General features: G+C 35.4%; 1 protein-coding gene and 1 long non-coding RNA gene across 2 annotated transcripts in view; both read left to right on the top strand.

Moving 5' to 3' along the window:
- The window catches only part of LOC143246382 (uncharacterized), a 34,259-nt gene extending 17,630 nt beyond the window's left edge, over positions 1 to 16,629 (top strand). Inside the window, exon 2 of the long non-coding RNA XR_013025952.1 lies at positions 16,263 to 16,629. This is a non-coding gene — a long non-coding RNA (uncharacterized LOC143246382). The remainder of the gene's footprint in view (positions 1 to 16,262) is intronic.
- The window catches only part of LOC143246381 (adenylate cyclase type 1-like), a 258,421-nt gene that overhangs the window by 26,656 nt on the left and 204,784 nt on the right, over positions 1 to 26,981 (top strand). The gene's annotated exons all lie outside the window — the stretch shown is intronic.

Here is a 26,981-nt window from a genome sequence, read left to right as displayed (position 1 = left end):
ACTAGTATTTTCCTCGTAAAAACTGAAAAGAACATATAACTTAAGTTTATTATCTCATAATATTCTGAGATCAACTCCCCAACATCATTATTAAGAGGTCCAATCTCCATTCCAACATTTTGTTTACCCAGCATATAATCTTGAATGTACTGTTCGTTGAATTTTATTTCACACTTGAATTATACCATGCTTCCGACATGTCCGTACGAGAAAGAAACTTGTTCTACTCACACTAAGTTGTAGCCGTTTCATATGAATATTTTCCCTCTAAATATAATTGCTATAACATAGATTGCTTCTCCTTGTTTTAATATAGAAAAACGAGTTATACCGTACAGTGTTTATGTTTATTGCTGTAGTTTCTATTATTGTATATTTAATGTTGAATATGGTGCTCTCTCTGTCAAGTGTTGATATCGTAAATTTTTCTACTATTTTAGTGGAGTTAGTGATGTACCGTATTCTAGTTTATCTGTTCACGTGGCCTTAGTAAAGCTTTATATTCTTACAACACTCGGGCAAAATAAACATCTATTAATAAGTACCAAGTTGCTTTGAAGTTTTATAGTTGAACATAATAACTTTTCTCAGTGTTGTTTTGTCCCAGTTTTATAACAACAGCGTTTATAATTCTAGTTTTAGTGCAGAGTGTTGTGCATTGTACTCACTCTGCAAAATAATAATGGTTCTTAGGTAACTTCATATTTTTGGTGTTGTATGTGTTTTGCAGAGAAACAGATATTGTGTTTTTCAGTGTCATATGTTATTGTACTCACTGCAAAATAGTAATGGTTCTTAGCTTACACCATGTTTGGGGCACAAGAGTTTTAGGTTGTTGAGGACGTGGGAGGGTTAGGTAATTCTTAGCTTACTCAAGAGTGGTGTTTTTTTTTTTTTTTAATTTCACGTTCAGTTACAAGAGGACTGTTTGCGTTAGCCGTTCTTAATTTAACAGTAAAAGACAAGAGGGAAGGCAGTTAGTCATCATCACCCATCCCCAAATCTTGGAATACTCTCTTATCAACAATTAGTAGAATTGATTGTCACATTATAATACCCCCGCGGCTGAAAAGGCGATCATGTTTGGTGGGAAGGGGATTTCGAACCCCTTACCATCATGTGACCCATCAAGCGCCCTTACTACCTGGGTCCGCTTTCGTAGCGGTGTTTATTGTTTTGCTTATTCCACAGATTACTAAATATTTTCTTATAAGTGTTGTTCTGGTCTTACTATGAAATTTAGTTTATGTCTTGTTCAAAATTACAGAAGTAGTCCGACTTCAAATAATCACATTTATTTTTTTCAAAATAAGGATATTTACTCGCATTAGCATATACAAAAACAAAATTCTTAAGATACAGTGAATTGTGTGGTGTGTGTATTTTCACGATTTGCAACATCAGGGTCTCACGTTAACGTCATAGATGTCGTCACTATAATGGTTCTTAATGGTTACGACACATCCCAAGACAACGATTTCCACATCAGCTGTATGATATGAATCTAATAAACCTCCTGTAATACACAATTTTAATGTTTGCTTTTCAATATAATTTATAAGCTTAAAGGCACTTTCTAGGATGCTGTGTTATTATTAAGTGTATTGAAAGTCATTACAACTTTGATATATATATATGCCTTTAATTAAACTTTCTGATGGAGAACAACCAATAGTGATTTTACAGTTTCAAGCTACTTCTAATGAAAAGGTCCTCATTTTAAGATAGTATCTATTTATTATTGTTTCAATGAATGAACAGGAAAAGCATATTTTACGGTTGTACATTGAACTAGCCCCAAAATAACATTAAGTTACAGGGACAGATCCCTTACTGACGTATCATATTTTCTTGTCTCAATAATTTCTAACTGTAAATAATTATCTTGTTGATGTACCTTTAGATTTAAAGTATTCATTGTTTTACATAGAATAGCGCTTCTACTCTCAACATGTTTTGAACATAATCAAGATAAGGGGCGTGTAGTAACTGCCCCCGCAGACGTTGGTTGTGTACAGAGGAGAGTACACTAATTAGGACCCCATAGTGCTATAATAAATCTAATATGATGGAGTCCTGATACGAAACCTCGCAAGGAGCTCACACATTCTGTGTTTTGCCTTTAGGTAAAGTAGCCCGGTATGGTTAAGTGGTTAGGGTGCTCGACTCGTAATCTTAGGGTCGCGGGTTCGAATCCCCGTCACACCAAACATGTTCGCTTCTTCAGCCGTGGGGGCGTTATAATGTGACGTTCAATCCAACTATTCGTTGGTAAAAGAGTAACTCAAGAGTTGGCGATGGTGATAACTAGCTGCCTTCCATCTAGTCTTACACTGCTAAATTAGGGACGGCGAGTATAGTTACCTCTCGTGTAGCTTTGCGAGAAATTTAGAAACAAACTAAGTAAAGCATGTATAATAATAAATATTTATAAATTCAAATTGGTTGGACATTGCTTAGTGAGAGACTGTGAATCTCAAGACCCACTTTCGAGCTTACGATACGTCATTGCACACTTCAGCTACGGGTGACAGGTAATCCCACTGTTAGGTTAAGAGTATTCGTATAGGTATAGAGTATTCGTGATGGTTGCTGGTTGTAATCTTTCCATCAAGCAGTTCTTAATGACAGCCACGTGTTTCATAATATAAATCTCAGGTTGAATGTATTAATTTGTACTGTAGGACTGATAAACCTGGGGAGTCACTCCGCTAGAAACCGAATTTCGATACTCTTAGTTGACAGAACACAGATAGCTCATTGTGCAGCTTTGTGCTAACTTCAACTAACTTATCGGTTAGAATTTTCGTTGGGTTAGAAAACTAATTTTAGGCATTTATTCCGAGAGTATCAATGTCAGGCCTATTCCAATATGGACTGGGATATAAGCTAAATACGATAATTATATAAGTTAAACGTCTTTCAAATAATTCTTTAAATTTGCTAAACATAACAGTTCAGGACTTGTACGTTTTCTTTTATTTCCATTTTGTTTTATTAATAGGTTTATATATGATTCGACAAGCTAAAATCTCATGGGATTAACTCAACTTTTGACTTCCATTTTGCCAGATCTCTTGTAGTTAGATTTTCGCGAAGAAGTCTCTTGAATCGTCTATTCCGAAAAATACTTGAAAACAAGAGAATGAAATTGATTCGAAGTGATAGCACGTCCATGTACAGTTACAGTCTTGACCAAAGATATCACCAATATCAAATATATCACCGTATAACCATTCCTGTGCACTGTTGGTTTGCTTAAATTCTTAGTCAAAAAGTTGAAATGCAGAAAAAAAATCTTCCAAAATCTTTTGAGTATTTATTTTCAAACAAAAGTTCCGTTCGTGAACTAACTTTTTTTTTCAAATCCATAACTCAATCTAATACGAAACCTGCTACTTGTGCGACATGTATTTGGCTAGATTGAAGATTTTACACCATACTCGACCAGTATTGATCTTATATTGATTTGGAAAAAATCTTTTTTGGTAGATTTTATTTTCTGATCACTTTTTATTTTTTGCTGAGTTACAAAAGTTCAATGACGCCATAAAGGCGTGTCCAATAGCAGGTCTCTGATCAATACAAGTGATAAAATAAACCTGTTTAAGCGTATATGAAAAAGAAAACGCCACAGTTGAGTTACTAATTGTTTTCTACGTTGTTAATATGTAACTTACTCGTCACAAGTAACAACATACTTTTATACGTTTTTTTTTGAGCGCTGACAGCTATTATCGATTTAGGAAAAATAAACAGATTTCGCAGTATTTCCTAAATCAAACTAATAATAAATAAATGTTGGATTTAACGCGTCTTAGAAAATTTGATGATTGATACCCCTACAGCACAGTTTAATACTAAACAAGTCATTTATTTGATTAAATTAACATATAAGACAGTTAAGATCTGTTTGGTTTAGGAAAAATCAATATTATTTGAATTCTGGTGAGGCTAGGCTTGCTAATGTAGCCCATACTAATTTTGATAGAAGAACCACGGTACTCAGTAGATTCTTGTAGTTCTGGTTGTGACCCTTTCAGCTCAGCAGGGAACTTACAGTATGACGGTCATTCCCTCTATGTGATTAGAATAGCCCAAGAGTTAGTGGTGTACAGTCTTGACTAGCTATCACTTCTACATTAGGGGCGAATAGACCAGGGTAGTTTTGCGAGACATTCGTCAAACGAACAGACAAGTCTTCCCTCTATCACCAGCCTTTTAGCACTGTAATTTTTATTACATGTAGTAAACTCAGGGTTAACTTACCATATCTGTTATGTAGCTTTGTTTGTTTGTTTTTGCCAACGAATAATGGGATAGAACGTCTCATTATAACGCCCCCACGGCTGAAAGGGCGAGCATATTTCGTGTAACGGGGATTGGAACCCGCGACCCTCAGATTACGAGTCGAACCCCTTCTGCATAAATTCAAATAACTCTTACTAATAGTGAAATAGTCTATCACTCTATGAAACCAGTTCACTCAGTTTCCTGAAAACACTTCGCAGGCAAGAAGTAAGTCACAATATCACCCAGCATAAGCAATTATTTAAGTTGTTGCCCGGCATGGCCAGGTGTGTTAAGGCGTTTGACTAGTAATCTGAGGATCGCGGGTTCGAATCCCCGTCGCACCAAACATGCTCGCCCTTTCAGCCGTGGGGGCGTTATAAGTGACGTTCAATCCCATTATTCGTTTGTAAAAGAGTAGCCCAAGATTGGGTGGTGGGTGGTGATGACTAGCTGCCTTCCCTCTAGTCTTACACTGCTAAATTAGGGACGGCTAACGCAGATAACCCTCGAGTAGCTTTGCGCGAAATTCAAAAACAAACAAACAAAACAATTTAAGATGTTCTGAAAAACATATTGCGTTAAGGAATGTTTAAGCCACAAATAGTTAAAAATAAAAGTTTAAAAAAGATCGCTTTACTGTAGTCCTAAAATAAATGAATTTGTTTAAAAAAATATTTACAGAACGTACATGCTGACAAGTTTGTTTATTCTTCTATGAATGGTTTTGTCTTATATTGACTGTATTGTTTTCTGTGTTTAAGCTGTAAGCTTGAGTGCTTTTATCGCTGAAATTCAGGGTTCGATCTCTGTGGTGGACACAGTGTGAATTACCCATTATGCAGATAATGTAAAATAAATATTTTTATTAGTTTTGTTCAAATGTTTACATAATTAGTTATGTTGTTTTCTGTTGCTTCAAGTTAAAAGCATCTGACGATTAACGAGGAACTGAAATATTGTTAGAAGTTTCTCATAGACCCAATGTGCAGCAATGTTACTAAATACTTTAATAAAATTAGAGAAAAAAATAGACGTGCAACAGAATAACACTGCGAAAAATAAGTTGTTTTATGACTATTCTATTTTGTTTGTTTTTTAAATTTCGCGCAAAGCTACACGAGGGCTATCTGCGCTAGCCGTCCATAATTTAGTAGTGTAAGACTAGAGGGAAGGCAGCTAGTCATCACCACCCACCGTCAACTCTTGGGCTACTCTTTTACCAACGAATAGTAGGATTGACCGTAACATTATAATGCCCCCACGACTGAAAGGAGGAGCATGTTTGGTGTGACCGGAATTCGAACCCGCGACCCATAAGATTACGAGTCGAGCGCCTTAACCAACCTAGCCATGTCAGGCCTAAAGGTATAACTGATTCTCAACTACGTATAACATGAGAGTTGTAAGTTTGATACAGAGAAAGTTTGCAGAAGTGAAAGACCAAAAGATAATCAGAAACTAGATTTCCAGTAGAGCACACGTTGGTACTTCACTAAAAAATTCGATTTAAAAAATCTATATAATGTGGGATAGGTAAACAGTACGTCAAAGTACAGGTAATCACGTGCTTAAATGTGTACATATCCCGAGTTAAGGGTTACCTAATTGCTATCATCCGCCTCGAGTTTGATGCACCAAACATGGATGGATTGGGTCTTGAAATGGGTATGTTCTTATCTTCCAAACTTTACAGTGCAGCTCGTATTAACAGCTGTTGATTTCTCTTGCATTCTTCATTGGTAGAACAAATAGTTGCGTGCATGTGTGTTTTACTGATAGAGCCCCACACACACACAAAACAACTCTAAAGCCCAGTACATTTAAATAGACACGCTGAAGAACCAAGTCCTGTGTGTATATATATATATATTGTGTACATTAATCAACTTGAACTTATTTAAAAAAAGGAATATTTTTCATTGCTTTCTCTTATATATGGTTAACATGTTTCATGAATTATTTCTTCAACAAATGGCAAATACAAGATAGAAATGATCAATAATGAGCTGTGTTGGTGGTGATCACTCATTTTGGTTGAAATTACGCTTGCTAGGAGAACAGCACGGAACGTTTCTTATTAGCCTTATTAAACCTAAAGTCTACGATTACGCTTTAGATCGATGAACAATAACTCGAAATACTCAAGCAGAACTTTCCTAAAGCCTGTAGTTCATGATTTTTTTCTGACATTTATTTACTTAGTATCTGATTTATCGGTATCTGATGTGGCGCCGTATAAATATCCGTATTTTAAGAATATACGTTTTATTACAAAAATCTCGTATTGTTCTGTTGTCGTGGTTAGAGGGAAATTAATATTGTACCAGTATAAATATTCGTTTGCGATTTTATACTTCTCCGCTATTGCTCTAGGATAAAAGTTTGTTTTTTGTTAATTTCGCGCAAAGCTACTCAAGGGCTATCTGCGCTAGCCGTCCCTAATTTAGCAGTATAACATTAGAGGGAAGGCAGCTAGTCATCACCACCCACCGCCAACTCTTGGGCTACTCTTTTACCAACGAATAGTGGGATTGACCGTCACATTATAACGCCCCCACAGCTAAAAGGGCGAGCACGATTGGTGTGACCGGGATTCGAACCCGCGATCCTCAGATTACGAGTTGAACGCCTTAACCCACCTGGTCATGCCAGGCCTGCTCTTGGCTAAAAATGACGTGTATATTGTTCGTGTAATCGTTTTGTTATTATCCCTACTGTTTAATACATGCTAGAATATTATATCGAAGAGCGAAGAAAAAACGGCAAAAAAAAACTTTCTTCAATCATTTGTGTGATTGATTGCTAATGTAAAAAATACATTCTTGAAAGATTGAGTACATTTTTCAATAGATGGAAGTCGCTGAGCATGCGTTTAATGGGAAAGCATAGACATTGAAACTATATCGGACCGGAGTAAATCACTTCACAGCATTCCAAATCGAGTTGGGTTTCCAAATATGGATAGTAAGTATTTTGTCATTAACATGATAGAGAACATTGAAAACTTCAGTCAAGAAATGATATAGAACTTTATGACATCTGATCATGCATGTCATCAGAGTGTACAAAGATATTCGATATGAAAATTCCATGTTCGTGCATTTGCGTTTTCACGTTTTGTATTTAACATGCACTAAAACATTCCTGTAACATAAAAACATCTCATGCAATTGAATCAGAGTAGAATGTGTCCACGCAGTGTTTTAATTAGCGTTCCTCTCATTAGCTTAACAATATCGGTACGTATGCCACCTTTTGTGTTTTGACTGAAAATGCTTTTGTTATTGATCAACATCGATTAATAATTAGGAATACAAATGCACTGATTTTCGTCACAGCAATGGGATAACCATAGAAAGGCTTACAGTTGTCAAACCATTTTGCTAACGGGTCCGTCTGGTTCTCATTTGGTTTCTATTGTCAAACTGCGGCTTCATATTTGTCACACAATTTTATAAGGTATTGCGCAGAATTATTATTTTTTTATGTAACTTTACATGACGGCCCACAACGATTCTGACTCAGATGCATCGTAAATATGATGTTTTTGTGATTTTTTTTAGTACAGGATTAGTGATAGGACTGACCTACTAAATTTTATTTTATATTCGTGTTTGTACAATATGCTATTTGGATGGAGATTGTTGTGAGGAAGTACATGTCTTCTATACACGTTGAAGAATTTGTTACTTTTGTCCACCATATTTTTATCGGTTCGTGGCTTTATTTAAACGTGATTTGCTATGTTTAGATGTATTTGTTAATTTCGTAATCTAGCCTACTTTGATATTACAACATAGCTAGTCTGCTGTAACATGGACCCGAAGCTTTTTGTCGCTAAGGAAAAAAGGAAATTCGTTTTCTGCATTGTAAGCCATGGATGCGTTATAAGCGTAAAGGTCAAATTCCTCTGTTCGATTATAGTAGCCCAAGCGTTTACGGTGGGCGCTGTTCAATTGCTGCCTTCTCTGTTAGTCTATTAGTCCAAAATTAAAGAACGCAAATACCCCTTGTGTAGCTTATTGCGAAGATTCGAAACAAACCAAGTTATCATTTGTTGAAAACATCTGAAACTATACCATATCATTGATTTATGTTGCATCTTAATGAATTCTAAGAATGATGCATTAAATAATTTTGTGTGAAGTGCCTTATAGACACTATAATTTAGTTATTATTGGTTTTTACAATCTGAATCACATCGTATGTGACACAAGGGCTAACGGCTAGATCAGAGGCTACAAGGTTCAGGCCTTCCATAATGTAGAATTACTCAGTAGAGAGAAACGGCAATTCAACCAGTCAGCATCATCCACCGCCTGCATGGCCACTCTTAGACGAATAGCAGAAATGGCTGCTACATACCTTTTTTAGTATTTGTTCTCCGGAAAGTTAACTAGTAGGCCACATCCGATTCATTGTGGATTGCACTAACCTCAAAGCTACGAATACATAATTAAAAGATTTCAAGTTATATTTCTTTTCAAATTCATTAGACATCTTTCCTTTGGCGTTTTCACATACTTTTCTCGAAAATAATTTTTTTGACAATTTTATCTTGAATCTAAGTATATAAAAGATTAAGAACTGTCTCTTAAAACTTCATGTCAGTAAATCTGTGATATTGTTCCTGTCCATCTAGACTGTCTGGTGAAAATATAACATTATAGGTTGGATTTTTCAAATCTAAAAGCGTGATGAGCCGACTAACATTTTCAATTTATTATGCCTTAAACTCGTACGATTGTTTAGAACTGGAGTCCAGACGTTAGTGTTATAATATTGTTGTATAAAAGAGCTCTTAGAATTACAGAGGATGCTTAAAATGTCGATGTGAATCATCGATACAGAAATGGGTAATAGGCAATAATTCAAGCAGCTACCGGCTACTATTTCATCCATTTTATTCTCTCTCATTCTTTGTTCTCTTGGTTTGGTTTGTTTGGAACTTAGTGCCAAGCTACACGAAAACTATCTGGGCTAATATAAGACTAGAGGGAAGGCGGTTAGTCATCATCGCCCACCACCAGGTCTTGGGCTACTATTTATCCGATGAATAGTGGGATTGACCGTCGCAAAATAACGCCCCCACAACTGGAAGAGCGAATATGTTTGGTTGCGAATCGAGCGACCCTAACCATCTAACCATGACAAGCCGACTCAGTTGTATTGATTATTATTTTCACGATTTTGCTACTTTATCAGTCTTCAAGTTTTACAAGTACTTTGTAACTTTTTAAACATGGGATATTTAAATATTATAAATAATTATGTTTATTTACTATCGTAAAAATGAACATCATCGTACGCCTTTGTGAGAGCGAAATATGCCAGTGATTTTTTTTTAGGCTTATTAACATGAATTAAATCTGATCTAATTTGAAGTGTTTGAAGTGTTCATCTTTATTAACAAAATAAATCTCGTTGCTATGGAAAGAGGCACATTCCACTAGTAACGAAGCATGCTTTAGGTCAAACTTGTAAATTTGATTATTGGGGTTGAAACGACGATTTCATTTTGATAAATAAATTCTAAGGAATAATGATTATTAATGACCAGGACCAAGACCTTTTACCCGGAAGGTTTCTTTATTTCACTAAAATATAGAGCTATCTAATATTTTATGTAGACGGCCAGATCCTTAAAATTTCATTGTAAACACTTTTACTTTTATAAATATTTAATTTGTTGCCAAGTTATAAAGGCAGAGATCTTTGAGAAATTTATTTTCTACGAATTTAGAGGCAAGAATCTTCCTTGCAAATGAAATATTTTCAGATAAAAAGGCTTATAGTTTCACTAAAAATCTTTTGGTTTACATTTTTGCAGTGCTCTGTATATTTAAGTTCAATGACTTCCTGCTTGTAAAAGTGTATATTTTGATAAATTTCAACCTGTGGCGCTCCTGTCGGGACATCATTGACATTAAATACAATACACTCGCCCATTACAATAGAATGTTTGTGCTAAGAATAAAACGTATAGATTCAGTTAATCAGAAATCAAAAGTTTTAGTCATTTTTAAAATGTCTAGTTGAGACTACCAAAAATTTTATTTTTAAAAATTACGTAAACAAGTTTTTAAATCTTTGCAAGTGTATACTACGTACCAGACTTTTATGTTAATAGTTTAAAATAGAATTTATTTACCTTTATTTCCAAAAACGGATAAAAACTACGTGAAATGGATTTTGTTTGTGCTCTTTTTTATGTATGTGGGTCTGCAAAATGTTATAAGAATATTTGCTAACAAATTTCTCATACTTGGTCTTGTATATCAAATCTAAATATATTTTTCTCTTGTTTGCTTTATTGTTACATAAACTGCTCTTTTTTTATTCACAGGAGACGCGTAACTAAATCTTAAACATTTATATACGTTGTATAAAAAACTCAAATAGAATATATACACGTAATAAGAATGAGATTTTTTTATAAAAACTTATGATTTTGTAGAAATAACCTAAACACTACTGATTGTAAGAGTGGTTGCTCTACCAAAATTAAGTAAAGAAAGGTTGATGGATGAATACATATTTTATTTGCGCAGTAAATACAGCAGACGAAATAAGACATCTTTAAGAGCAATCATGTTTGAAGAGTTTACGTTACGTACTTCCAAGGGGTGATCTCGTAATATCTAACATAAAATTGAATTAAATACACAATGCATGACTGAACCATTCACTGTTTAGAGAGTTGAAACATTAAAGTTTTCAATTTGGTCAGCGATAACGTTACAAACTCACAGTGCTAAAATCTTAGGATTGATTCCCCATGGCGGACAGAACGTAGAAAGCGTGAAGGGGGTATCGCTGCAAAGCGGCAAAAACCCTGAATGTTTTGATTAGCAGCCTAACGCCCAACCCACTGGGCTAATTGTTTGTTTGTTTGTTTTGAATTTCGCACAAAGCTACTCGAGGGCTATCTGTGCTAGCCACCCCTAATTTAGCAGTGTAAGACTAGAGGGAAGGCAGTTAGTCATCACCACCCACCACCAACTCTTGGGCTACTCTTTTACCAACGAATAGTTGGATTGACCGTCACATTATAACGCCCCCCCCCACCCCCCCAGCTGAAAGGACCAGCATGTTTGGCGCGACGGGGATGAGAACCCGCGACCTCACTGGGCTAAACCAAGCCAAAAACATTTATAAGATGTGTCACATGTGATGACTGGAAACAGTAGAGTTACAATTATAAAAACATATTTAATCGTGAAAAAGTAAGAGTACTTAAGAAATAAAACTACTTTTTTCAAAGATAATCATTCAACAGAATGTTAAAACTTACTTACTAACTCTTTGTATATTATTAATTTGTTTCCCAAAACTAAACCATCAAATATAATCTTAGCATTTCGAAACAGCTTTATCTGTAGATGTTTTAGCACTTTAAATATAATATATATATAGCAGTAAATACAAGTATCTTTATTGCTAGATTTATAGGAATATTTAAATTTTATCATCAAAATAATTTAACATCACACTTAATAACCTATAATACATAATACAAATAAAATGCACTCCAAAGATTTCTTTTTTGTTTGTTTGTTTTTGAATTTCGCACAAAGCTACTCGAAGGCTATCTGCGCTAGCTGTCCCTAATTTAGCAGTGTAAGACTAAAGGGAAGGCAGCTAGTCATCACCACCCACATATTCTTTTACCAACGAATAGTGGGATTGACCGTCACATTATAACGCCCACACGGCTGAAAAGGCGAGCATGTTTGGCGTGACAGGGATGCGAACCTGCGACCCTCGGATTACGAGTCGAGTGCCTTATCACGCTTGGCCATGCCGGGCCTCTCTTTTTTAATTACACATCTTTAGAAGTAATAACTAGTTATTGTTTATGAATGAAAAACATTTCTGATTTTCTGTTTAATAAAGCTGTTAAGAAATCCTGTACTGTTTCAAACCTTAGGTGTTTGTGCTCATAAAATGTTTAAGAATTGTATTTTATGAGAGAGTTCCTCGCCGGTACAGCAGTAAGTCTACGGATTTACAATGCTAAAATCAAGGCTTCGATTTCCCTCGGTGGACTCTGCAGATAGCCGGGTGTGGTTTTGCTATTAGAAAACACACACTCTCTATGATAGAGCAACAAATGGTTTTCAAACTGACTTCTATCGCCTCACGTTATGAAGCGATATGTCTTGTTTTCTAATTTATGAAAATGTATATTTACTTCTGCAGTTGTAGCGCCGGTAATTTTTTTCTTTCTTCATCAACAGAGCTCAGTAGGCTATCTGCACTCTGTTCACCACGTGTAATCTAGTCCTAGATCTTCGTGTGATAAATTCTTAAACTTGCTGCTGAATCGCTATGGAACCGGTAACAAAATCGAATATACTAGCGAAACAGTGCACTAGTTCAAAACACACGCCTGAAAACGTAAGGAGATTCCATACAGGGCTGGAAAGAATAATTTTCACTATTGTCTCTTCCATCCTACTTTCTTGCAAATTTTATAAATTTAGACTCGTATGCTAATCAAAAAGTTCAGGTTCATAAAACCGTAAATTACTGACCAAAAAAGATTGCTAGTCTCGAACTGAACTCCAGACGAAAGTCAATTATCTTTATTTCCAAAGTATGTTGATAAATGCAGTTTTTTTTTTCCTGTTGTAGTACATTATAAAATATTTCTTTATGCTGGCAATAGAATATTTGTTCTCGTAAATGTGTTATTTAATAAATAAGGAGTTTTTTATTTAAGTTGTATTTTATTTTAATATATTAACTAATTTCTATATTATGTGAGTATCATAATGGAGTATTAAACTCGAATAATTCATTTACTGCTCTTCAGTGGAACCTCCATATCAACTACTTTTGTGTCTAGAAGTGTAATCGCACATGCAGTGTTGGTACAATATATTAAAACGAATTTAAATATGTAAATCAACAAGTCACGTGGCAACCACAACCGATGTAAATTCGTCATGGAACAGCACAAATGAGATGCATTTTCACAATGTTTGGCGTGTTTCGTATACAGTATGATGTTACCGAAAATTGATCGCTTTTAGGAAGAGAATGTAACAGCCCTTTCTTCCTCCCCGACACAAATTATTCATACACTTAGGTCGTAAAGATGTGTTCACATCGGGGATTTAGAATTCCTTGTTCTTAATTGCATTAGAAAATGAAGGTATTTGGGTCAGCTAAAAGAGTCGGGATTATCCAGAAAAAGATCTGTAACAAGTTGTATCCAACCGCGATAAGCAAAGTAAGTTTCTTATAACAGGTGACAAGCCAACAAAAGTGAATGGTAAATTTATCCACTTCCCCAGGCAACAGTGCGACAAATATAACTTCTGTTTCTAAATAACGTTAAATGGTCACGTTTTCGCCAAGATGAGGCACCAGTAACCTACCTCAAACAGATGGAGAGTGAAATTGATGTTCATGATATTCTGTTTGAAGATACTGTTCAAGTCGCCAGAAACAACACCTGTGATTTTTCTCTGTAATCGGGCTGTCGAAATAGATGCTGAGAAACTGCTCTCCTTGAACACGAGATGGATTACGGAAACAATGTAGGAAGAGTTAGATGCTTTGGAGATGACAGCATTGCACCTTATGCAATACAGATACAGTGCGAGACTAATGTCACGATGCACAATCATTAAATAAAGGATGATCTGAAATGGCCACATGAACAGTAAACACGTGCTGAGGCTCCAGAATCGTTTAAGTGTAATGTACTAAATTATCTCTGTGTGTGTGGGTATATATATATATATATATTACTGATTGATATTTTGGCCTTATAATGATAGCATGATTTTTGTAGCATATGATTCCTTAGGTTAATTATTTCAACATTTAACATTAATGACGTATGAATAATTAATTACTTGTAATTAAAATTGCCTACGTTATTAACGAAAAATATACAGAGGCAGATATTTTGTTCTTCCTGTTTGATGTTCAGATTTGAAAGAGCGCGTTTTGCTTAAACACAACCCAACTAAAACACTTAATGTTGCAAGTTGAAAAATACGTTACTTTTATTAAACAACCAATGGGCGAAACAAACTAAAACACTTAATGTTGCAAGTTGAAAAAATACGTTACTTTTATTAAACAACCAATGGGCGAAACAAACTAAAACACTTAATGTTGCAAGTTGAAAAAATACGTTACTTTTATTAAACAACCAATGGGCGAAACAAAACCAAAAAGTCGTTAGAGAAGTACTTAGATCCACATAAAATATGTGTACACTTCTATACGTGTATGTTTGTATACATGTATATATATATATGACGACACAAAATTTATCTTCAGAAATACATTATTGTAAATGTAAGAGAAGTACTAATCGGCAGAAGGTTGAATAAATATTTATTGTAATAATACGAGTTGATAACAGTGTCTTGTCGAACAAGAAAAATGGATGCTTCGGGCAGGGCCCGGCGTGGCCAAGCGTGTTAAGGTGCGCGACTCATAATCTGAGGGTCGCGAGTTCGCATTCCCGTCGCGCCAAACATGCTCGCCCTTTCAGCCGTCGGGACGTTATAATGTGACGGTCAATCCCACTATTCATTGGTAAAAGAGTAGCCCAATAGTTGGCGGTGGGTGGTGATGACTAGCTGCCTTCCCTCTAGTCTTACACTGCTAAATTAGGAACGGCTAACAGAGATAGCCCTCGAGTAGCTTTGTGCGAAATTCAAAACAAACAAATGTTTCAGGCATTTTTACTGATTTCGTGTCTTTCTACTATTGTTGAATAAACGCTATTAATCGTGTTATTATTAACAACTGTTCGATATTTTAGGCTGTTTAAATGTCTTTCTATATATATATATTGGTTCAAATGATAACAAAATCTCAAAATTTTACATATTTCCTGACTTTCGCATCAGAAACTGGGCTTGATACTAATAACGTTGCTATTAATAAATTTAAGCCTTTTCATAATAAACATTATACATTAAATCCATCTGATTTACTACATATGTTTTTATAAGGAATACATTTCCATCTGTTACTACAAGTAACGTTAAGCGTAAAGCTACACAATAGGCCATTCATATTGTATCCACTGTGAGAATTGAACTCCAGTTTTTGTAATCCGCAAGCTAACCGCTGAGCCATTGGGACTACTTGTATTTTACAGAACCAAGTGCTTTCGCTCTTCAGTGAATCTGACGAACGCATATCAGTTATTTAAAAACTTTTCTCGCACCCGAAAGATGTTTCTCCAAGATTCGGTTTACGAAACCTTTTTTTTTTTTTTTAATACACGTGGTTCACAGCAAATGTACAGTGCTTCCTTTCAGGTGATTACAAAATTGTTATAAGATGAAAACTGGTTTAATTTTTGGTTTACATCAGTTTGTAAGTTTTCGTTGTAATCTGGAATCGATATGTTAGCAGTATATTTTTGACGTTCGTGAAATCAGAATGCGTGTAACATATTCTGCTATGTTTGTGATTATTGAACGCCTAACAATGAGCGTTAAAAATTGTTTGGTTTTAATTATGAAGCTATTTATGTTTATTGGATACTTGCGTTAACCGGTCCTTCCGTTGACTAGATGGAAGATGTATAGTCAACAACACCCGTCATCAACCCTTGGATTAATTTTATCTGATCAAACAGTAGAATTTGACCGTCACTTTTATAATACACAGAAAGAGCGATTTTTCTTTTCGTTTTCATTTTTGCGGTAAAGGCGCGCGAATGGACCCGCAGATTCGCAGTCTGGCGAGCTGACCACAGGATACAAGCCGGAATTATTTATTATGTGATTGATACTCAAGTTCTACATGCTTACATGCTATACGTAAGGGCTGTTAGGCAACTAGTACTGGTTACTGTGTTACACCGTTGGCACATATTTCATTCACTCAGTTCACGTTAATACTATATAGCAAAAAAAAAAAGTATTTTTATTACATTTTACCGATTAAAGCCATGTGTATTTCACTAAGTGTTCTTGTATTTGTAGTGTGAGACAAACATACGGAAATGAACCTAGACCGATGAGCTAGCTGCCTATAGCGGAAATTTGGATCATATAGAACAATGACTTGGCGTTCGACAGAAACTAGAAATATTTAGAAACTATAGAAACAACATGAGGCCTGAGAAGTGACTAAAACAAGTGCTCCTCGAATCTAATAACTCTTTGTTGGATTATAACACTGATAAACCTGAACATGAAAAAAAAATGTAATATCCATGAACATGAACGTGGAGTACTAAACACTGCTTTTATGTACTTTATTACGGCTCGTGCTGTACAAACAAACAAATTATAAATTTGTCAGTATTTTTGTAAACTTTATTTCAGAAATTAAAGAAGTTGAAGAAATTATTTGTCTATTATTCAAGACCCAATGTTTTTAACGTTTGTTTGTTAAGCGAAGTTACACAATGTGTTGTCTGTGCTATGCCCGCAAAGGGTATCGAAAAACTGATTATTAGTATTGTGGACCCCCAGACTCGCAGCTGGACCACTAGAAGGCATCTTTCAACGTTAATTGTTGAATATTTAAGTTGAAGTTTAGACGTAAAGTTTTTTAGTTTCATAATTGATTTGGGGTTAAAAAAATGGTTTATGAAGTATAAACTTATTAATAACGCTACTAAAGCACCATTCAGAATTCACTTTTTTAAAATATTAAAAAGAGTATTGTGATGATTCCCGCTGAGAATATGGAAACGAGTTTTCAGGAAGCTTATTAAATAATTGGGTGTAAAAAATTAGTATAGAAGAAAATGTAAAACTGTAATATTTCTCTTCAAAATCGTTTTCCTAGCATCAGTAGCCATTATTAATTTTAATTTATGGTTCTTTAATGGTAAAATTAGTTTAAAGTGTTTGTATCATTTAGTATTGTCTTATTATCACTGACTTTAAGAATGGATGATCCACATTAATAAGCTTTCTGAAAGACATGAACATAAAAATTATCACAGAATATGAAACTTTGCCACAGGGCTGAAAGGGCGAGCATGTTTGGTGTGACGGGGATTCGAATCCAAGGCCCCCTGCTAGTACAGCGGTAAGGGGTTCGACTTCCCTCGGTGGGCTCAAAAAATAGCCCGATGTGGCTTACTGTAGCAAAACACACACTCGAACTCGCGACCCTCGGATTACGAGTGAAGTGCCTTAACCACCTGGCCATGCCGGACCAGTGTTATGTTTTAAGAGTGTTTATTTTTGAAGTTCATATGTCAAGCTGTGTTGTAGCCTACATAGTGGTTAAATTGCAACGTTAAGCGACCCTTATGTCACGCCATTTTAATGTCTACTGACTGACTGACAGACGACACAACACTATATAATCTTGCGATTGGTTAAAACAGGTGACTTCTTCCAGCGACCTTCAGTCCCCTTTCGGGTAATAACTTCTTTTGGAAGTTATTAGAGATTATAATTTTCTACGAGTATATTGTATCAGCTCATCACCATTAAACAACACATTTTTGGTAATGCATTTGATTTTACAAATCGTGTTGTAGATGCACAAAACCTTCAGCATAGTAATTAGTTCTAGTTTCATTTTAATCTTTACATCACCATAGAAAAAACTATCAGTTGTATATTTTGTTCAAAGTCGAAATGTTCTGTGAAGAGTTGTTACGTATGAATCATTCTTCTGCCTTTACCTCCACCACAGGATGGCAGTAAATCTACGGATTTACAATCTAAATTCAGGGGCTCGATTTTTCTCGGTAGACACAGCAGATAGCCCCGATGTGGCTTTGCTATAAAAGAAACACACACACACCTCGAAGAAGGTACTTTCATCTATCAAAAACGCCAGAGCTTTGCTCTTTTTTTTTTTTAATGTGATCAGGTAAATATGTCGAACGTTTCGATATTGGAGAGATCTACTAATTCTAGACATGCAAAGAGTTAAGTACTCTATTGTACATATTTATTGCTGTAAGTAGTCGAAACGCTCACTGATACGAATTTTAGTCATTTTCATCAGCACGAGAATATCATTCATTATCGCTAGTCGAACCAGTGGTCACGTACACCGGTTACAAGTTTTATCCATTTTTTTGTTTTGTTTTTAAATTATTTGTAGTGATGAATAATTTTATTTTTCGTTGTTTTTCTTGGTGCAAAGCAACACAATGTGCTATCTTGTACTCTCTACACCACGCTCCCCAGTGGCACAGCGGTATGTCTGTGGACTTACATCGCCAAATTCCGGGTTTCTATACCCGTGGTGAGTAAAACACATGTATCGCATTGTGCTTAATTCAAAACAACAACTGTCCACCTCAGAAAATCCAACGTTGGATTTTAGAGTTTTCAGGCAGTAAACTTAACGCAAACCCACTGGAGAGAATAATTCTTATTAAAATTCACTACGTTTTTAACCACTTTTTTTCAGTGATATAATTAGCAAACAGATAAGTGTAACTCAGGAAAATAGCAAATGCCATCACAGTTTCCCCAAAGCAAATTTCAATTTGTATTAAGAGTAAAATAATATATGCTTGACCATTTAGCTGTATTAGACGGATTTCCACTAAACAAAGTTCAAGACTTCGAAATGTTTCCAGTTTTTCCATGACTTAGCTCTGCAGACTTAATGCTTGAGCTCTACAGGTGGTACCGCTGAACATATTCTGTACTTTCACTTGTTTGCGAGTTATAAAAGGGACGCCCAATTCTGTTAATTGGTTTAAAGAGTTACAAACAATCATTGTGGCAGCGAGTAGTGCTAGCTAGCTGCATTATCTTTGGTCAGCAGCTCAGAAATTGGCCCAGCATGGCCAGGTAATTAGGGCGCTCGACTCAAAAGCTGAAGGTCGTGGGTTCGAATTCTCGTCATACCACAGATGCTCGCCCTTTAAGCTTTGGGGAGTTATAATGTCACAGTCAGTCCTATTATTCGTTGGTAGAAGAGTAGCTCAAGAGTTGGCGGTGGGTGGTGATGACTTACTGTCTTCCCTCCAGTCTTAGATTGCTAACTTAGGGACGGCTAGCGCAGATCGCATTCGTGTAGTTTTGCGCGAAATTCATAAACAAACAAACAAGCAGTTCAGAATTATGAATGAATAAATCTGAAATCTGGGGGTCTCTGACCTGGTCATTTGTTCACTCGCGAATAAGATGCCGTTCAGGCTCAAAACTCTAATTCATTTTTGTTTAGTTAATAATTAATTGAAAAGTATATTAAAAGCATCGTGCCTGAATTTTGTAAACGTTTTCCAAATTGCCAAGGTTTAAGCTTGCCGTGAATTAAAAGCAAAATTAGATTATTATTATTATTGAAAATAAAAGTAATTCCTGTGTTATGTGTAACGTTAGATGCTTTCAAACTTATATCGATGTATCCATTGGCATTCTTTTACTCCCATCTATGTTTAGAGTTTTCAGGGACAAACATTTACTTTAAAACCAAGGTTATTAAATCAAATAACACTGTCGCCGATTATTGTTTGTTGCTTATAAGTACCTGTAGTTGCGAACTTTGGCCATGACTTTTCGAATTTCAATGAAGAAAGAAATACATTATCCGAAATATAGATATTAACGGCAGTCTACGAGGTTTGTCATTATATCCTTTTAAATATTTCTGTTACAAAAATTCTAACAAAATAAAGAAGAAATAGCGCCATCTGATCATATTTTTTTGCAACGTGAAGTACGCACACTACGTTCCCAACTCGCTACCAGTTGTGTGTTTAGTATAATCTCATTATTAACCATTGGATAATTGATAAACACTCACGAAGTTTTCCTTTTGTTAAAAATTTCATTAGTGAACAACGAAACTGCATCAGCTAGACCACGTATGGTATTTCACCTCCTGGGGATCTACATTTTTTATTTCCTCAAATTTCTTGCAAATTTTAAGGAAAGTTCACTGTTATCTGGGGGGTGTTTGTCGATCCTCAAACCTAAAACACTGGAGAAGGTGTAATTATTTTCTTTCTTTAGAGAATGGAGAAATTTTTATTAAACTTTGTCTGAGGTTATCTTTTCTTTATCTCGGCATCAATAGGGACTTTTGGCGAAACCAGCAATTTCCCACAAGAGAAGGACAGCAAACAGATTTTTTGTCCAAAATTTCATGAATCCCTAAGCAAAAGTATTAGAAGCATCAGGTTTTTAAAGCTAATTGCTAGATGTAGGGTAGCGAAACACCTGATGTGCCACCAGTGGAGTAGATGCGGATGGAATCATGACGGGATACCAATTTTAGGAAAAACAAACCGTTAAAGATGCCGGAAAAGTTTTTTCCGCCGGTACTAATAAAAATGTCAAATGGCGATAAGCACATTTAACTATAGACCCAGAGTCGTTGGATGGCGATAAGCACATTTAACTATAGACCCAGAGTCGTTGGATGGCGATAAGCACATTTAACTATAGACCCAGAGTCGTTGGATGGCGATAAGCACATTTAACTATAGATCCAGAGTCGTTGGATGGCGATAAGCACATTTAACTATAGACCCAGAGTCGTTGGATGGCGATAAGCACATTTAACTATAGACCCAGAGTCGTTGGATGGCGATAAGCACATTTAACTATAGACCCAGAGTCGTTGGATGGCGATAAGCACATTTAACTATAGATCCAGAGTCGTTGGATGGCGATAAGCACATTTAATTATAGACCCAGAGTCGTTGGATGGCGATAAGCACATTTAACTATAGACCCAGAGTCGTTGGATGGCGATAAGCACATTTAACTATAGACCCAGAGTCGTTGGATGGCGATAAGCACATTTAACTATAGACCCAGAGTCGTTGGATGGCGATAAGCACATTTAACTATAGACCCAGAGTCGTTGGATGGCGATAAGCACATTTAACTATAGACCCAGAGTCGTTGGAAGATGGTGACAACCATGACTTGAGCGGAGACATCGGTTAATTATGAACTGATAGAAAATCAATACTTCCATTACATCCGTAGAAAAAACTACAGCTAAATTCTCCTCAGATTAAGTCCTACGGATCAGTACATCTTACTCAAACTTCAAACAATTTAGTTTGGGGGATAATAAAAGTCAACAAATTTACTTTAACCACCTGAGCTTTCTTTGAACGTTTTAACACCGAGATGAATAAAATATATGACTGAACAGAAATAAAAGAAAGGTCTTTCTTAAAATATCATAATATAGTTAAGAATAAAGCAGTTATTACAGTGTAAGCTGTGTCTTTTATTAAACATCTTATTAGCATATGTAATTTTAACAAGTTTTAACGCATCTATAAATTTTGCTACATATGGATTTAAGTATCTTTCCTCTTATTAGGTGTACCCTTAGTTCTTTAAGTCACATATTTCCGGCCCATGTTGTTTTTCATAAATATATTTTATTATATTAGTTCATGTCTCGTCTCATCTTCAGACAAAGATGGTTTCTCCAAATGTTACACATCCTAGCTACTATTGCACCAGTAAGTCGATTTTAACACTAAATCTAGTACACCGACAAGGTTATAAAAAAGAAACTTTTTATGTTATGACAAAAACAACATATTTCTTTATCATAAAATGTCGGAGAAAAGCACTTTCTCTTCTTCCCAGATGTCTAAACATTCTGGGAGTTGTCGTGCTGTCCAGGAGTCTTAATGGTGATTTTGTTGTGTTCGTCCTGAAGTCCAAACAGTTTTTCAGAAAATAAAGAATAATTATATTAACGTGTTTGTCTATATGTCCAAATAGTTTTATATGAAGTAAGGAATAGTGACTTGTTTGTCGAGACATTCAAACAATTTTACAGACATTAAGGAATATAGTGTATTTGGCACGTTGGTTCAGATGTTTAAGCACTCTTATTATGCAAGGGAAAAAAAACTGCCATGTTTATTAAGTGTCCAAATAGCCAAAAGTTGCAAATAAAAGTGTTCTTTTATTCCAACGACGAATTAATTATCCGTCTAAATGTTTTAAACCTATTGATTGAAGTGTAATATATGTACAAAAATAATATACAGTGATTAATACAACCTGAAAAGTTTTCATACGTAAACGTGAATATTTTTTTTTTGCAAAGACACAATATGAGAAAGTGTACCTGTAGCTTGAATATGAAAAATGAGAAAGAAGTTGAGACAAAATGTAAACGTTTTGTCTCCTATATTGAAACGAGCACTTCTCAACATTCACGCAATGTCCCCACCTTTATTAAATTCTACAAGTGTTACAACTTCTATCTCTGTAGTAGTGTTTAAACTGGAAATAGCTGAAATATATCACAGAAAAAGTTATTTCAGGCTTAGGCGTGGTGTTTTAGTCGTCTGGAACTTGAGATAACCTCTTTTATGTGTGTTTGTGAAGTTAACATCTATATGTTAGTTCTCGTAATATCTAGCGCCTCCACTAGCAACAAGAAGCATCGATTTTTGTTCAAGAGGTTTGTGTGACTATCGGGACAATACGGGTTTGACAGTTAAAATATGAAAGCAGAATGGCAGATTCAAGTTAAATTAAGGTCTTAAGCGCTTTCTTTTGTAGCAAAGTGAAAAGCATTGACTGTTAATTTTATAACTGATTTACGTATACCTTATTATATATCGTTATCTGTAAGTATGTACTCTGTGATTCCTGGTAATTTGACATATTAAATCAGTATTTATTATATTTTTTTATTTGCTGAATAGATTAACGCAGAAAAATTCAACTGTATTTGGTGGAATTAATCACAATGTTGATTTTATTTTCATTTAAGTTGGTTTCTTCCCCAGTGGCTCAGCGGTATGTCTGCGGACTTACAACGCTAAAATCAGGGTTTCGATACCCGTGGTGGGCAGAGCACAGTTAGCCCATTGTGTAGCTTTGTGCTTAATTCAACAACAACAAAAATTGGTTTCGTGTTTATATTTGTTTTAGTATGTAGCTTATATTTAACAAAAGTCATGAATCGCAGAAACAACTCGTTGATGCGTAAATAGTTTAGAAAATACATGTACAAAAATTGTGATGGACTTTATGGATCATGTCGGTAAGTCCAGAGTTTAATCAAACCTGCTTAGGTTTCTAGGAAGAAAGGACGCTACTAATAGAAACAGATATCACTAAATTTATGTTTCAGCTACTTTAAAAGTTTATTAATTACAAATAATTCATTTGAAATGAAGTTAAAACATGTTTGTCTACAGTTTAGTGGCTTGACTTGTTAAAAGTGATTGAAGAAGCAAAATGGTATACGGAATGTTGAGTATGTTATATTAAAACGATTTTAAATACACAGATGAACAATGACTGTGTGGAAGAATGTATCAGAACTAACGTTTTTGTTTGGCACGCCACCCATTTATTTGTTTGAAGTTAAGCAAAAAAGCTACACAATGGATTGACTATCTATGCTCTGCTCACCACGGGTATTGAAACCTGGTTTCTAGCGTTGTAAGTTCGCAGACATTCCGCCTTTCCACTGGGGGATTGAGGAGCTGCGCAGCCTAAAACGTGATCGCCTTTGGGAAGGGTGTGTAATAGTCCATTTCGACGCAAGATATTCAAATATTAAGATAATAATGATCTGTTCTGATTAGTGATTTAGAATTTTCAAGACATTCGTATTGTGACTTTTATTAAATGACATTGGAAAACAAAGGAACATGTATCAGTTTGGGGTACTAGAATTATCCAGCAAGAGACCTACACTAATTCGTACCCCCAACCATGGTAAGCGAAATGTGACGTATTGTAACAGGTGAGAATCCACGAACACATAGGACAACGGCAAAGATCGTTCTCGTGCTAAAGGCAACAGTACGCAACGCGGGCAAGAAGGATCTCCGTCTAGAAACAAGACCAAATAGCTATGATTTGCCAATATAAGGCTTCCACTTGTAACTATTTCCTTTCAGCTGTCGCCTACTACTGAAGAATGAAATGCAAACTCATGTTATTGCATACGAAGATATACTGGTCAAGTAACAATACGAAACACCTATAGACTTTTGTGCAACCATACTCTTGAAACAAGCGCTGAGAAACCGTTTACCTCATACATTGGCTTGTAAACAGAAAGTACTTACAGAGTATCTTTGTGGTTTTCACAAGATAGTCTTACAACGTAGCTTTTTTTTTAGCTATTGTCAAGATGTACAGTTGTCAGATAACACATCACTGGACTTGGCAACATGAACTCCATAATCCTATCAATATATCGTACTTAACTACTGTATATGTGTGTGTGCGTGCGCGCGTGTGAATGAATGCATGTTCATACATTATTTGTAGCGGTTGCTTTTCTTATGTGCCGCTAGAAGTCATTAATATCCGACTAATAATATACTAATAAGGTCCAGTATCATATATGGAGTTTTTAAAGATTTTAATTTCGTATATAACAGTCGAAATTCACGTTAGGCAAAAACTTTCGATCATATATCTGCTGTTATAAGACTAACAGTTAGAGCAGCAAGCGCTTTATTCAGACGCTTGGATAAAGTGTCGCCCATAAGTAAATATAGAACAATGACTCACTTAAAGCTGGGTGGTCCCAGTAACGCTCAATGATTTGTGTCTTTCTCTGACGTATTCTTTGTTCAAAGTAAATTTTAAGGTAAGGATAAAGAATGCCATCCTTGTACCTTAATAAACTCATTATTTCATTTGTGTTATAAGATGAAAATGGTTATTTAAAAGATATTACACAAAACTTATGTTTCTAGAATAAAAGGTGGGTTAGGGAAGAATTAAAGTTGCATTATATGGTGAAACGGTGACGTTAGAGGAAAATCGTTTCTTATAGAATTCTACGTAAAATCATTGTAAAAAAGACATGAATTGATACAGATAAATTAGCTAAGACATTGAGCAAACTACCTATAACGATATGAAGTATATATAATGGATATAAATCCATAAAATTTGTTCTTATTGAGTGCGAAGATTCGTAAAATAAAATTATAATATTATTAAATGTTGATTTATTAAAACTGGAGTAAATTATTGCAAGCAGAGATTTTCATTACGGATTGCTGCCACAAGCTACAAAGGTTAATCACCCAAAGTTCTTGAAGGACATATCCTTAATGCGAAATTTTGGAGTTTCCAAATGTTTATTTGTTGAATTTCGCGCACCGCAACTCGATAACTATCTGTGCAAGCTGCCCCTAACTTTCACGAGATGAGACTAACAACTAGTCAATACTACACTGTTAATCTTGGGCAAGTAGGGGGAATTAAAGCTATGTTTTACTTCACATATCATTTCGTTTAATTCTACACTATTTTGCTAAAAAAAACAAAACAATAACGTAAGTGTAAAAATGGGTATGTGAGCCATGATTCTCATATAATATAAGCATATAACTGTCAATAGTAAGAAAAGGACGCGTGAATCATAAAACGCATGTTATATAGGCATACAACTGTTGACAATACGAAATAGACTTATGAACTAATATACGGATCACGTGTCAAACATATTTGACAGGAACCCACCCAAATGTCACTGGGTTCTTTATCCATATCTCTGTCGTACGTATTTTCTGATAGATATTATTGTAACAATGTTTTCTGTTTTCAGTTTGGTTTGTTTGGAATTTCACGTAAAACTACTCAAGGGCTATTCACGCTAACCGTGCCTAACTCAACAGTGACAGATTAAAGGAAAGGAAGCTAGTCAACACCACCCGTCGCCTACTATTGAGCTACTGTTTTACAGATGAATTGTAGAATTGAGTATCGCATTATTACGTCCTCGTGGTTGAAACGACGAACATGTTCTGTAAAGGGGAATTCGAACCTATGACCCGCAGTTTAGGAGCAGAGTGCCCTAACCACGGAACAATTTTTATATCAATACACGTTGTGTACTAGCTGCAGTATTTGATACCTGTATTACATTACATTTAATGTTTATTTTTATCAAATTATGTTTTACATTTAACAATTTTCGAGCAACTTACAATCTTATTTGTTTCACGTGTGTTGGCGATGTGAATTACTACTACTCCTGTAACGAGGCTTACATTCGAAACTGTCACATGGCATACAGATGTCAGTGTTTATATGAATTGTGAATGTTCATTTTTAGAATCCTTTGTCTTTATTACCTGACATAGAAAAGAGAACATTACGTTTTACTGTGTCCAACACATCTTACAGGTCACATGGCCCTCCCTCACATTGTTACGTGATATTCCTAGTTTATAAATAACAACAATATACTTAATTATCACAATGTGCATTTTACCTTCAAATGATGGTCAACGTTCAGTGGCATAGCTACAAGGCGTACTACGACGTATCTAACTCGTATGGAAGAGAGTATGTTACTCTGTCACGCTATATCGTGTCGAACAAGATCCCCCCACACACACGGTTCGGTGATTTGGCGGTTTTTCACATCTTAATTTAGCTACATAACAAACATGTGCTACTGAGAGAGAGACAGAGGGGGCCACCTTATGCTTAATACAGAAGTGTGTTATTTCTGTTGTGAAGATGGAAATTTTGTTCTAATTTGGCATCCCTATGATCAGGAGACAATACGCACGGTAATTATTGTCTTGTACATGTATTCTAGTCTGGAGTCATTTTATACATCAAATAAAGGCAACTTCTGATAAACATAGGTGATAAACTTGTGATCGTATTTCGTTTATTTTTTTTTCTCTCTCTCTTAGTCTAGTTACCCATCTTTCTATCCAGCCCTATACTATTTCTCTCTGTCTGGTAAACTAATTAGCGTCTGTAACATATATCAATTATAGTATATCT

Source organism: Tachypleus tridentatus, chromosome 3 (assembly GCF_004210375.1).
Source record: "Tachypleus tridentatus isolate NWPU-2018 chromosome 3, ASM421037v1, whole genome shotgun sequence".
Taxonomy (NCBI): Eukaryota; Metazoa; Arthropoda; class Merostomata; order Xiphosura; family Limulidae; genus Tachypleus; species Tachypleus tridentatus.
This window is presented reverse-complemented; position numbering and strand designations above follow the sequence as displayed.